Here is a 14,583-nt window from a genome sequence, read left to right on the forward strand (position 1 = left end):
GGAGAATGAGCATGCATGGGTTTTCCCTCCCTACCACCTTGGAGGGGACGCAGGGTCCCTTCTACCCACGAGGAAACGCTGGTGCAGAAAGGGCCAGGATCCCCTGCGCTACATCCACCCAGCTCCAGGGCTAGCAGCATGCCTGTGGGTGTTTTTGTTTTGCATTGTTTTGTTTTGGGAGCAGGGCAGCTGGGGACGCAGAAGGATACAGGAATGTAGAAAGTTATGGGTTTGTACTAGAACAAACTTTCCCTCTGGCATGGGGAAGGAGTAAAGAAGCATTTATCTTCTGAACTGAGCAGTGGGGTCTTCCTGGAGGAGAGGGAAACGGCAGTGAGGCTCGTGGTCCCTACCTTTCAACAGCCATGCTGTACAAAAGAGCCTAGAGGGGTCTGGGAAGGAATAGAAAGGTCTGGAAGGGAATGGAAGGGTCTGGAAGGGTTTCTAACCAAATTTGCCTTTACAGAAGGCCAGGGAAAGGAAGGAGATGACCTACCTTACTTCTTTTCTTTTCTTTTCTTTTCTTTTCTTTTCTTTCCTTCCTTCCTTCTTTTCTCTATGCATTTTATTTATTTTTTTTTTACAAAAACATTAAACATGCACTACTTTTGCAACTAAAAGCCCAAGTAAAGGTATTAACACAACAAAATTAGGAGAAAGGAAAGGTCGAACATCAAGTGTGGCCCAGGTGAGGGCCCTGCTAGGCAGAGGCACTGGTCATGATGCCTTTCGAGGCACCTCTGCCTGTCTGTCCCCTGGAAGACACACATGTGCATGGACCTGCCTTCCACTATTCATCCATCTGTTCTTACACTCCGCCAACATTTCTGCGGAGCTTGTGCCGAGTCAGATCTTCCACCCACTGGTTCACTTCCCAACTGGCTGCAACAGCTGGGTCTGAGCCACATGGAAGCCAGGTGCCAGGAGCTTTTCCAGGTCTTCCACGTGGGTTTAGGGGTCCAAGGACTTGAGTCATCCTCTGCTTGTTTTCCCGGATCGCTAGCAGGGAGCTGGATCAGAAGAGGAGCAGCTGAAACTTGTACTGACACCCATAGAGGATGCTGGTTCTGCAAGTGATGGCTTAACCCTCTACGCCATAGCACATGTTCCCAAGAGAGATGACGTTTTCAAAAACCATTGATAATCAAGCAAACATTTACATAATAAAGTTCATTTTGGATGAGGCAATTCAGACAAGTAGGTTAACATAAGAGGTTGCGGAAGTGAGTATTCCATTAAATGACCTTATCTAGTACATTCAAGCACAGATTTGATTGCACACAAAACAGTCCCTAAGCCTACAAATGCAGGCAGCAGCGTGCAGAGGCCTGAGGCAGGACTAGTTGGACAGGTTGCACTTTCCCTCAGTTAAGCAGAGTATCTGAGCTCTGTCCAGCTTTTCCCTCCTGGCATTAACAGACCGGCCTCTCGGGCCTTGGGAGCCAGGGAGGGGCACTGGCTAAAACTTCTCCCTGGGTGTGACTGGCGCCAGGCTCATGGGGTTAGCAGAGGGGCAGCCTGCAGGCAACTGCGAAGGGACGTGGAGTTTTCTCAAGTCACCCAGCTGCTCCACTCCTGGTCTCTGAACCACAGTGAGTTCAACCTTTTGAGGGGGGAGACCTAAATGAGCAGTAGGGACAGTGGCCTCAGCCTAGGCTCCTGGAAGCTTAGGCATGGCGAGGGCTTCCCCACTCAGGAATGACATCGTGAGGGCTGTCACATTCGTTGCATTTCATTTGAGGTCTCCCCTTCTTCTCACCTCTGGCTGCTTGCAGGGATTGTCCCCAGGACAAGATCTGCCTCAGTTTCACAAGGTGCTTCCTGGGGACAGCCCTAAGAAGAAGCCGCCAGGGAGACACAAAAGGAGGAAGGGACATTTAAACCATGACTGTTAATTTGTGTACTTTTAGGTCCATAATTTTGAATATTTATTTTTTTATGTTTTAAAAAAGATTTTTTCTTTTTTATTACAAAGTCAGATATACACAGAGGAGGAGAGACAGAGAGGAAGATCTTCCATCCGATGTTTCACTCCCCAAGTGACCACAACGGACGGTGCTGTGCCGATCCGAAGCCAGGAGCCAGGAACTGCCTCCACGTCTCCCACGTGGGTGCAGGGTCCTAAGGCTTTGGGCCGTCCTCGACTGCTTTCCCAGGCCACAAGCAGGGAGCTGGATGGGAAGTGGAGCTGCTGGGATCAGAACTGGCGTCCACATGGTATCCCGGCACATTCAAGGTGAGGACTTTAGCTGCTAGGCCACCACACCGGGCCCATAATTTTGTATATTTATGTACAGAGAAGTAGGGAGTCCCTTGAACTTTTGCTAGGTCATTTCTGTTTTTATTTGTTGTTGTTGTTTTTCCTTTTAAAATCATTATTATCATTTTATGATAAAGTTCAATAGACCCTGGGATTTTCCTTATCCCCTGCTCAAGTCCTTCCCCTCTCACTGAGTTCCCCTATATAGTTGTTGTAGTATAATTCTTCAAAAACAGTCACATGTCTATCATTGCAGGCATGGACGATGGCAGAGTCCAGCATCCTATTGTTAAGATACAGTTAACAGTTCCATTGGGAGTCCATCTTTGTCTGGATGTAGAGATGCATACTGCAATGTATCCTCACTTCTGGATATGATAGTCTCCATTACATGGTTAATGTACATCCCCTTAAATGAAAAGCCAAAAAACAAAACAGGAAGAAAAAAATTAACAACATCATGAAGTTAAATAATATACTACTGAATGACTAATGTGCTGTTGAAGAAATGAGAAAGGTAATCAAGAACCTTCTTGAAGAAAATGTTGCTACTGTATAATCTATGAGTCAGTGAAGAAATTAATGAGAAAGAAAAGTGTTTTGAAGAGATGAAACTTAAAAAAAAAAATCGAAATCCAGGAGATATAGTTTCCACTGATCGTTGTTGGTGACATATGTGTCGTGCAGGCAACAAATAGATTAGTTTTGATTTTTAAATCTGGTCTACTAATATATGACATTTGATAGATGAATTTAAGCCATTTTCATTCAGGGTTAATATGAATGGGCGGTAACTTGGTCCTGTAATTTTAGCAATAGGTTGTTAATTGATTTAGCCTTCTGTTGTTATTTTACTGGGATGATTTTCACATTTGCCTTCGGTTTTGATGGGCACTATTCCTTTTCTCTGTCAAGAGAACATCTTTAATATCCTTTTTTTTAAAGATTTATTTATTTTTATTATAAAGTCAGATATACAGAGAGGAGGAGAGACAGAGAGGAAGATCTTCTGTCCTATGATTTACTCCCCAAGTGAGCGCAACGGGCTGGTGCGCGCCGATCTGAGGCCGGGAACCAGGAACCTCTTCCAGGTCTCCCACGCGGGTGCAGTGTCCCAATGCATTGGGCCATCCTCGACTGCTTTCCCAGGCCACAAGCAGGGAGCTGGATGGGAAGTGGAGCTGCTGGGATTAGAACCGGCGTCCATATGGGATCCCGGGGTGTTCAAGGCGAGGACTTTAGCTGCTAGGCCACGCCGCGGGGCCCTTTAATATCCTTTTTAGGGCAGGTTTGGAAGAGGCATATTCTTTTAACTTTTGTTTACCGTGGAAGAATTTTATTTCATTTTCAAAGACAAAGGAAAGCTTTTTATTTTTAAAAAGATTTATTTATTTTTATTGGAATGTCAGATATACAGAGAGGAGAGACAGAGAGGAAGATCTTCCATCCAACGATTCACTCCCCAAGTGACGGCAACATTCGGTGCTGAACCGATCTGAAGCCACAAGCCAGGAACCTCCTCCAGGTCTCCCACGCGGGTGCAAGGTCCCAAGGCTTTGGGTTGTCCTTGACTGCTTTCCCAGGCCACAAGCAGGGAGCTGGATGGTAAGCGGAGCTGCCGGGATTAGAACCAAAGCCCATGTGGGATCCCGGTGTGTTCAAGGTGAGGACGTGAGCCACTTGGCCATGGTGCCGGGCCCCAAATGAAAACTTTGTTGGTTACATTATCCTGGGCCAACATTTTTTTTCGCTTTTAGAATCTGAAATATGCCACTCCATTCTTTTCTTGCCTGTAGTTTCCTGTTAGAGGTCAGCTGTGAGTCTGATTGATTTTCCTCTATAGCTCAATTAATTTTTTTCACCTGCACATTTAAGGATCTTTTCCTTATGTTTGATTGAAGAGAGCTTGATTATCGTGTACTGTGGTGAAGATTGCTTTTGGTCAACCATGTTGGGAGTTCTGTGCCTTTCCTGGATGTTGTTTCCCAATTCTTTCTCTAGATTAGGGAAACTTTCCTTTATTATTTCATTAAACACATGTTTAAGCCTAGCTTCTCTTTTTGTAGCTTATGGGATTCCCATAATCTTATATTTGGTCTTTTAATAGTGTATTTCAATTATTGAATATATTTTTTTTTATTACAAAGTCAGACACACAGAGAAGAGGAGAGACAGAGAGGAAGATCTTCTGTCTGATGATTCACTCCCCAAGAGACCACAATGGTTGGTACTGTGCCAATCCAAAGCTAGGAACCAGAAACCTCCTCCAGATCTCTCATGCAGGTGCAGGATCCCAAGGCATTGGGCTGTCCTCGACTGCTTTTCTAGGCCACAAGCAGGGAGCTGGATGGGAAGTGGAGCTGCCAGGATTAGAACCGGCACCCATATGGGATCCTGGTGCGTTCAAGGCAAGGACTTTAACCACTACGTTATCGTGCCAGGCCCAAATACTTTTTTTTAGCTTGACCCAGCTCTGCTTCCACCTTTTTGTTTGTTTTCCCATGGTGACCACAAATATCTTCCAATTCTGAGATTCTTTCTAGTGCTTCATTCATTCTATTTTGGAGACTCTCCACTGCACTTTTAATTTCGTCTACTGTATTCTTCTTTTCTGATATATCAGCTTTCATTTGATTCATTTCCAGTGTGACATATTCCTAAAATTCCTTGAACTCCTGTATTATGTGCTTCTTGTTGTTGATAAAAAGTTTTATAACAAGTGTTTTGAATTCTGTATCCCACATTTTCTTGATTTCTTCCTAAGTGAACTCTGAAATTGGCAAAGGGTTTTGCTCTTTTGCAGGAGAGTCTTCAGTAATATTCATTGTGCCTTTGTCTTCTCTTTTGCTCTTTTTCATTGTACTTCTATTTATCAGATTCTTCTCCTTGGGGCAGGTTTCTAAGCTGTGTCACCCACAGGTCTACAATGCAATTTTCTTATTGCAGTTGGTATATGGCTCTTTGTTTACAGTCATTTGTGCCACTCCCTCCAGTGAGTTCCAGGTCTGCGTTCTTATGTTAGACTTCCTCTATGATCTCTGTACCTCCAGCTCCTGGTTTACCATTCTCCACCTCCTATTTCACTGTGCTGAGGCTGCACTGTTGACTGTACAATCTTGCTCCCACTTGCTCTTAGGGCAGGTCCCAGGATTCGGGAGACACCAGGTGTGCTATACATTTAGGTTGTTGTTGGTGGTGATCTTGCCGAAACCTGTTGGCCGTTAGATCTGAGGGTCACACTGACCTCTTTTGACCCATACGATGCTGAAGTTTATATTATTTTCCCTGTGGGACCAGTGGAATGCACTGAACTCAGTGAATTTGCTTCCAGCTCAGCACATGTGCAGCTCACTGTTGTCCCTGCAGTCTTAAAGCCTTTGCCTCTGTTTTTCCATTGTTAAAAAATGATGACAGGGGCCCAGTGTGGTGTTCTAGTGGCTAAAGTCCTCGCCTTGAATGCGCTAGGATCCTATATGGGCACCGGTTCTAATCCCGGCAGCTCTACTTTCCATTCAGCTCCCTGCTTGTGGCCTGGGAAAGCAGTCGAGGATGGCCCAAAGCTTTGGGACCCTGCACCTGCATGGGAGACCTGGAAGAGGTTCCTGGCTCCCGGCTTCGGGTCAATGCAGCACCAGCCATTGTGGTCTCTTGGGGAGTGAATCATCGGACAGAAGATCTTCCTCTCTGTCTCTCCTCCTCTCTGTATGTCTGCCTTTCCAATAAAAATAAATAAAGCTCTAAAAAAATGACAAATATGAAAATACACTTTGCAACACCTTTAAAAAGTAAGATAGAGAGAAAGTGAGAGAGAGATGGAGTCCTGGAGAGAGTACGGTCTCTCTTTGGAGAATTTCAAAATGTGCAGAAGTAGAGTAAAATGGTTTGATAAACCTCTGGGAAAGTGCCCCTCTTCAATGAAAATCGACTCAGTTCCTAACCACCTTCTTTTCTAGCATTCTCCTTCTTCTTTTTTTCCTAAAGATTTATTTATTTATTTATTTTTATCGGAAAGTCAGGTTTACAGAGAGGAGACACAGAAAGAAAGATCTTCCATCTACTAGTTTACTCCCCAATTGGCAGCAACAGCCTGGGCTGAGCCAATCCGAGGCCAGGAGCCAGGAGCTTCTTCTGGGTCTCCCATGTGGATATAGGGTCCCCAAGGCTTTGGGTTGTCCTCGACTGCTTTCCCAGGTTATAGGCAGGGAGCTAGAAGGGAAGTGGAGCAGCCAGGGCATGAACCAGTGCCCATTTGGGACTTCAACAGATACAAGGCAAGGATTTTAGCCTCTAGGCTACCGCGCAGGGTCCCCAACATACTTCTTAGTTTCCCTCTACCCTAATTTTTTTTTTGAAAATAAGTCCTAGACGTCATTTCTTGCATCACTATTTATCCCAGATAACAATTCTTTTTAAACCACAAATGCCATAATCGCGCACCTAATTAATTAGCCTTGGCTGTGGTCTGCTGTTCAGCAAGGATTCTAATGCTCCCTCTGTTGTCCTACCCACTTGTGTTTCACAATTTTTGGTTTGTCTGATTCCAGGTCTAAAGGAGGTCCACGGCTCTCCTTTCTACTAACTGTGTATGAGAGTGAGGCTCCCTGCTGACAGCTCCCTGCTGTGGAACAGAAACAGAAATCCCACACCCTGCTGCCCATTGACTGCATGCAAAGGAAAGCTGCACTTTGAGTTTGAAAACCAGAGATGCACTCAGAGAGGAGGAGGAGCTGCCACTTTAGTTACAGGGACACGGGTGACACGGGCCATCCCCAGTGTCCTCCATCTCTCTCGTACCCAGCCAGGTTCCAGAGGAGCTGAGACAAGAACCATAAAACAGCTTTTGTGCAATCAGCTCCTCTTCACCTGGCTAGCTAAGGGCCCTGGGAAGAAAGGAATTGCATCAGTCGTGGTTAATGGTCCAAATTAAGCCATCAGAACCCCTAATAAACTTGCCATTTTGGACATGTTACAAACAGTAAATAAAATATCCAAAGGAAAATAAAAGCTGTGTCGTGAGGAGCTGGGAAGGACCTTTGGTCCCTGGAGTCAGCTCCGGGAGTTATAGTTTCTCTCCTCGGGCTTGGGATGGGTAGAGACAAAGCCCTCCTTCTCTGGGGAGCCCTGGGCCTCTGCCTGCTCACCTGGGAACCCCCCTCCGGGCCGCCTGGGAAGGAGGGACAGAGGCTGTTCCCAGTGTCCCAGGAGTTTGGCTGCAGGAGCCTCTCATCCAAGCTGGCATGGGACCAGGAGAGTCCTGGGATGGAGTCTCTGTGCCCAGTCTGGATTGGTTTAGTCTTTGTCCCTCCTCCCGCCCCACTCTGTAGTATCTGACCTGCTGGTTTCAACTTGCACCCTTCCAGGGTCCCCCTCCATGGGTAGAAATGCCAACAGGCCATGTGGAAAATGCATAGTATGGAAGTCTCATTTCTTTTCCTGGCTTACCAAAAGGCTACTCAGAAAGCAAAGCTTAAAAAGACTCATTTGGGTGGGATGGAGGGGCAGAGACAAAGGAAGAGAGACAGAGAGGAAGATCTTCCATCCACTGATTCACTCCCCAGGTGGCTGCTACGGCCAGAGCTGAGCTGATCTGAAGCCAGGAGCCAGGAGCCATGGGTACAGGGACCCAAGGCTTTGGGCCGTTCCTGATTGCCCTCCCAGGCCACAAGCAGGGAGCTGGATGGGAAGTGGGGTGGTCTGGGATTAGAACTGGGACCCATATGGGATCCCAGTGCGTTCAAGGTGAGGACTTTAGCCACTAGGCTACTGCACAGGGCCCATGATGATACCTTTTTAAAAAGCGATGTAGCAATACCCAGCCACATTGTAGATGGAAATCCAGTGAACTGGCCTTTAGCTCAGTGATTTCTGTACCTGTATTTCATATCAGAGACCTGGGTTTGGCTCTTGGCTGGCTCCTAACCCCAGCTTCCTGCTAAGGCACACCCTGGAAGTAAGCCCTGACTGCTCGAGTAATTAGGCACCTGACACTCCCATGGAGCCCTGGATGGCTCCGCAGCTCCCAGCTTTGACCTGGCACTGTCCTGGCCAGGGTATCTGGGCAATAAAGCAGTGGATAAGAACTCTGTCGTCTGTCTGACTCTCCATAGCTCTCAAATAAATTAACCTTAAAATTTACATGCAAATATCTGTTTATATGCTTGCCAAAAAGATTTTGTAGAGATATAGTTTCCTTTATTATTCCAGTGGTTACTCACAGTGGCTACATGTGAAGATTTAAAATATTAGGAACAATTTTTAAAAAATTATTTATTTGAAAGTCAAAATAAGAGAGATAGGAAGAGAGATCTTCCATCTACTGAATGAGTCTCTGAATACCTGCAAAAGCTAGGGCTGGGTCGGGCCAAAGCTAAGAGCCAAGAACTCCATCCTGGTCTCTGGCACGAGTGACAGAAGCCCAAGTGCTTGGACCACCTCTACTGCCTTCACAGGTGCATTATCAGGAAGTTGGGGGAAACGGAACAGCCAGGACTCACACCAGCACTCATTTAGGATGCTGGCGCCACAGGTGGCTGCTTTACCTGTTATACCACAGCGCCAGACCCAATTTAAAAAATATATATTTTGATTAACATGTAAAGCTTGTTCCTTTTTATGAAATATCTATCATATTACAATACATGTACTCAGTGTAAACAGATCAAATCAATCAGCCTTTCCATTTCCTTATTTTTTTTCTTTGTGTTAAATCCTACCAACTCTTGTCTTTTGGATATTTCCATAGCATATATTTATTTATATTTTAGAGCTCATAATGGACAACTCAGAGAAGTTGTCTATACAGAGAGCAACACAATCCTTGCACAACATCCAATTGTTTCATTTTTACTTCATGGTTAAAGCAATGATTACAAACAATTCTAAAAAGCATCATTATCATTGTTACGTCAAAGTAAATGTTTTTTTATCTTAATTAATTTATTTTTGATGATTTTTACATTGGTAATTAGAATGATAAGGGTCAAGGGCTACAGGAAGGTGGGTGAGACCATGATTTCCTCATTCTCTTTTTCCTTCCTATATCTGGGGGAAGAAGGAAGATAAGGGGAGAAGCCACACCCAGACTCCTAAACGCCTCTGTACCCTGGGAGCGAGGACAGCCACCCACCACCCCAGGGTCCCCAATGTGGGGCATTACCGAGGGTCCTACTCAAGAGGTTTTGATAGTTCAGTAGTTCTGAATTGCTGCATGTCTTGCCACTCCAAGCATGATGAAATCTCTCTAGAATCCACTGGTTGACATAGTCCACTGTAGAGTCTCCCAGATATTCTCTGCCAACACTTGCCTTGGGTAGTTGATCAATTTGTTCTGTCCTCCAGCTGGGGCGATGGCTTAACTGACTACTTCTCCACCTGCCAGTGCCAGCATGCCATATGGGCATGGGTTTTTGTCTTGACTGTTCCACTTTCCATTTAGTTTCCTGTAGCCATCGATGGCCTAAAGCTTTGGGACCCTGCACCCATGTGGGAGACCAGGAAGAAGCTTCTGGATCCTGGCTTTCTGGCTCAGCTCTGGTTATTGTGGCCATTTTGGGGAGTAAACCAGTAAATGGAAGATCTTTCTCTCTGTTTCTCCTTTTCTCTGTGAATCTGATCTTTCTAATAAAAATAAATAAAACATATTTTAAAAATACATTATCATGAACTACGATTGCCCCAGTGTGGTTTGGACCACCAGACCCTACTACTCCTACCTAACAGTGTTTTGAGTCTCCCTGGGCAAAACTTGGTGAGGCTGGATGAGGCTAGAACTCTAGTACTGATGAGATTGTTAGGACAAGTGAGCATTGATTCACGACTGATGAGTGTGGCAACTGGCACCTAACTAAGGTGCCAGTTAATACCGATTAACAGGTAAACTGTGCATGCTGTTTTTTTTTTTTAAGATTTATTTATTATTGGGCCCGGTGTGGCAGTCTAGCAGCTAAAACCCTCGCCTTGAACGCACTGGGATCCCATATGGGCTCTGAATGGCAAACAAACACATGAAAAAAAACCTCAAGTTCCCTGGCAATAAGGGAAATCCAAATTAAGACATCAATGAGGTACCACCTAACACCAGTAAGATTGGCCCAAATACAAAAAAAGCACCAACAACACTTGCTGGCGAGGTTGTGGGGAAAAGGGAACCCTTCTCCACTGCTGGTGGGGCTGCAGGTTGGTACAGCCTCTATGGAAATCAGTTTGGAGAACACTCAAACAACTCAAAATCTGCATACCATATGATCCAGCAATAGCACTCCTAGGAATATTTGCAAAACACCTGTTACACGAGAAACCAACATGCACCCCTATGTTCATAGCAGCACAATCAATAATTGCAAAAACATGGAAGCAACCGAAATGCCCATCAGCAGAAGACTGGATAAGAAAGCTATGGTTCGGGCCTGGCGGCGTGGCCTAGCGGCTAAAGTCCTCGCCTTGGACGCCCCAGGATCCCATATGGGCTCCGGTTCTAGTCCCGGCAGCTCCACTTCCCATCCAGCTCCCTGCTTGTGGCCTGGGAAAGCAGTCGAGGACGGTCCAATGCTTTGGGACCCTGTACCCGCGTGGGAGACCTGGAAGAGGTTTCTGGTTCCTGGCTTTGGCAAGTTGCGGCTCACTTGGGGAGTGAATCATCGGACGGAAGATCTTCCTCTCTGTCTCTCCTCCTCTGTGTATATCTGGCTGTAATAAAATGAATAAATCTTAAAAAAAAAAAAAACTAGTTGGATTAAACGTTTAAAAAAAAAAGATTTATTCATTTTATTACAGTCAGATATACAGAGAGGAGAGACAGAGAGGAAGATGTTCCGTCCGATGATTCACTCCCCAAGTGAGCTGCTATGGGCCGGTGCGCGCCGATCCGAAGCAGGGAACCTGGAACCTCTTCCAGGTCTCCCACGCGGGTGCAGGGTCCCAATGCATCGGGCCGTCCTCGACTGCTTTCCCAGGCCACAAGCAGGGAGCTGGATGGGAAGTGGAGCTGCTGGGATTAGAACCAGCGCCCATATGGGATCCCGGGGCTTTCAAGGCGAGGACTTTAGTCGCTAGGCCATGGCGCCGGGCCCAAAATGAATAAATCTTTAAAAAAAAAAATAGGAAAAAGAAGAAAGCTACAGTTCATCTACTCCATGGAATACTACTCAGCTATTAAACAAAAGAAAATGCAGTTCTTTGTGGCCAAATGGGCCCAACTAGAAACCATAATGCTAAGGGAAATGAGCCAATCCCAAAAGGTTAGATACCACATGTTTGCCTTAATTTAATATGATATGATGTCAATATGAAAAATAGTACCTGTATATTGTAATATTATTTCAACCTCAAACAGCCTATCTCACATGCAATCAGATATTGTGAAGTAACCAACGAACCAACAATCAATGTGAGTCAGACTGCTTATGATCTGCATCAAAGAACTGTAAAACCTAATATACTTTTAAGACCCTATGTTATTCCGTAATGGGGCAGGAGAGCAGAGAAATCTTCCATCTCCCTAGAATGTGTAAGGAAGATGTGAAATACAACCTACCAGGATCATAACTGGTTACTTATAGACAACAGACTCGAATCAGCATTAGACAATAGTTAAACTACAAAGACATATAGGGGGAATTAAGAGCGATCCTGACAACCTCTTAACAGGAGGTCATATGCACGGAGCAGGGGGAACCCCACAGCGGAGCAGGGGGACAGGAGGAGGCTTGTATCCCAACCCTGAGGACTCCAGGATCCTCACCAAGGACTATCATCAGTACGAGCACCAAGTACTACATCCCAACTGCCAAGGAGACCACGGGGAATTGGAGTGCCTTCGGAGGCCGAGAACTCTGAGGTCATCCACTCCTGATTGGATCTACCACATGGGATGGAAGAAGGCCAAATCCTTCCTCGCTAGATCTAAGGGCGTCAGAACAACAGCCAAGAGCCCTGAGCCGTCCGCAGAAACAAAACAGTAAACTTCCTTTGGGACTAGGGAGGGGAGCTTTCTCTGGTCCTCGCTTGGTTCCAACTTTGGGTCCCCACCCTCTCTGGCAATGACCATCAGGATCACTCCGGAAACCCCTCAAAACAAACAAACAAACAAAGAAACAATCTAGAATAGATAGAGAACAACAAGGAAAGCTTAGAATCAGACAGGAATCGGTCAACGGGGATGCACTTATACCTTACTAGGTGGGACACAAAGATTAGTTACTCCTCACTAGGGTATTGAAGATTTCTCTGCACACCCCTCCTAAAACTGTTCTGCACCTCAACTGTTGACATATGTCTTGTTAGAGTTATAAGCCAGTCTAGGCTACCCAAAAAAAAGCCAGGTTCAGCAAAATTATGCTTCAACGCTATAAAATGCTAAATACTATAATGAAAATAGACATGAGACAGCTGAATAGTAATCTATAGCCATTTTAAGGTGTATAGAACCCAGTTGTATATAAACTAAAATTGAAATGTCAATGAAGAAGTCACAGGATGTGGTTAAGAACTTGCATTTTGTTTTTAACTTATTGGTTACTCAATACTATGTCAATTAATTCCATAACGTTATAAACTGTTGCTGATGTTATGTTGGGGCTTTTAATTGATTGGGATGATACTCTGCCGGCTCTACTTTCAGACCAGAGATGGTCTCCCCAACAAGCCATTGAACTTATCTGGATAGTAAGATGCTGGACTCTATGCTTGGTATATGTTTCCAATGAAAGAATCTCATGTGAACTAGAACTGTGGTAATGCAACAAGGTGGAGGAATCCACCATGGGGAGAGGGTTAGGGGAGGGGTGGGGGGAATCCCAGTGCCTATAACACTGTGTCACATAATGCAATGTAATTTTAAAAATAAATAAATAAATAAAAGAGAGAATGCAATCATTATAAGCATTTAAATGGAATTTATTTAAATATATATAAGTTGTCATCAACATCTTGTACCTTTGGAAAATAATGCAGACACTTTGGAAGACTTATTTTCCTAGAGAATAAAATTTTGAAGACTTAAAAAAAAAAAGATTTATTTATTATTGGGCCCAGTGCGGAAGCCTAGCAGCTAAAACCCTCGCCTTGAATGCACTGGGATCCCATATGGGCTCCGGTTCTATTCCTGGCAGCTCTACTTCCCATCCAGCTCCCTGCTTGTGGCCTGGGAAAGCAGTCGAGGATGGCCCAAGACCTTGGGACCCTGCACCCATGTGGGAGACCTAGAAGAGCTCCTGGCTCCTGGCTTCAGATTGGCGCAGCACCGGCTGTTGTGGCCGAATGGGGAGTGAATCACAGGACGGAAGCTCTTCCTCTCTGTCTCTTCTCCTCTCTCTCTCTCTCTCTCTCTATATATATATATATACATATACATATATATACATATATATATACATATATATATCTGATTTTGCAATAAAAAATAAATCTTTGAAAAAAAAAGAGATTTATTTATTATTTTTATTTGAAAGGCAGTTACACAGGGAACAGACCGAGAGAGATATATCTTCATCGACTGCTTCTCTCCCCAAATCGTTGCTATGGCCTGAGTTGGGTCGGTCCGAAGCCAGGAGCTTCTTCCGGATCTTCCATGTGGGTTCAGGGTCCCAAGCACTTGGGCTACCATTTGCTGCTTTCCCAGAACATTAACAGGGAGTTGGACTGGAAGTGAGCAGCTGGGCCACAAACAGTGCCCATATGGGATGCTGGCACTGCAGACGGAGGCTCAGTTTACTGTGCCATAGCACTGATCCCACAGTTTTACCTAGGAATTCTACTTCTAGGATGCAACCCCACAGTAAACCATGAACAAGAGTAGAAGAAATAGGAAACAATATAGTATTAAAGATACCACCTATTGGGCCTAATGAAGGTTGCACAGTGGGTAAAGCTGCTGAGTCCTGACTTGCAATTGAGCTCCCTGCTAATGTGCCTGGGGAAGCAGAGAATTACGGCCCAGTTACCTGGGGCCTGTCACCCATGCAGGAGACCCTGATAGAGTTCCAGTTTTCTGGCTACAGCCTTGCCCAGCCCTGGCTGTGTGGCCATTTAGGGGAGTGAACCAGCAGATTGGAAGCTCTATCTCTCCCTCTCTGTTCCTATGCCCTTCCAATAAAATTACTTATAAAAGCTATCATTTATCGAAGGCTTATTATGCTCTTAGTACGTTTCTTTTTCTTTTTTTTAAGATTTATTTATTTTTATTGGAAAGGCAGATATTACAGAGAGGAGAAGAGACAGAGAGGAAGATCTTCTGTCCCATGATTCACTCCCCAAGAGGCCGCAACGGCAATCCAAAGCCAGGAGGCAGGAGCTCTTCTGGGTCTCCCATGTGGGTGCAGGGTCCG

This window comes from Ochotona princeps, chromosome 2 (assembly GCF_030435755.1).
Source record: "Ochotona princeps isolate mOchPri1 chromosome 2, mOchPri1.hap1, whole genome shotgun sequence".
Classification (NCBI taxonomy): domain Eukaryota; kingdom Metazoa; phylum Chordata; class Mammalia; order Lagomorpha; family Ochotonidae; genus Ochotona; species Ochotona princeps.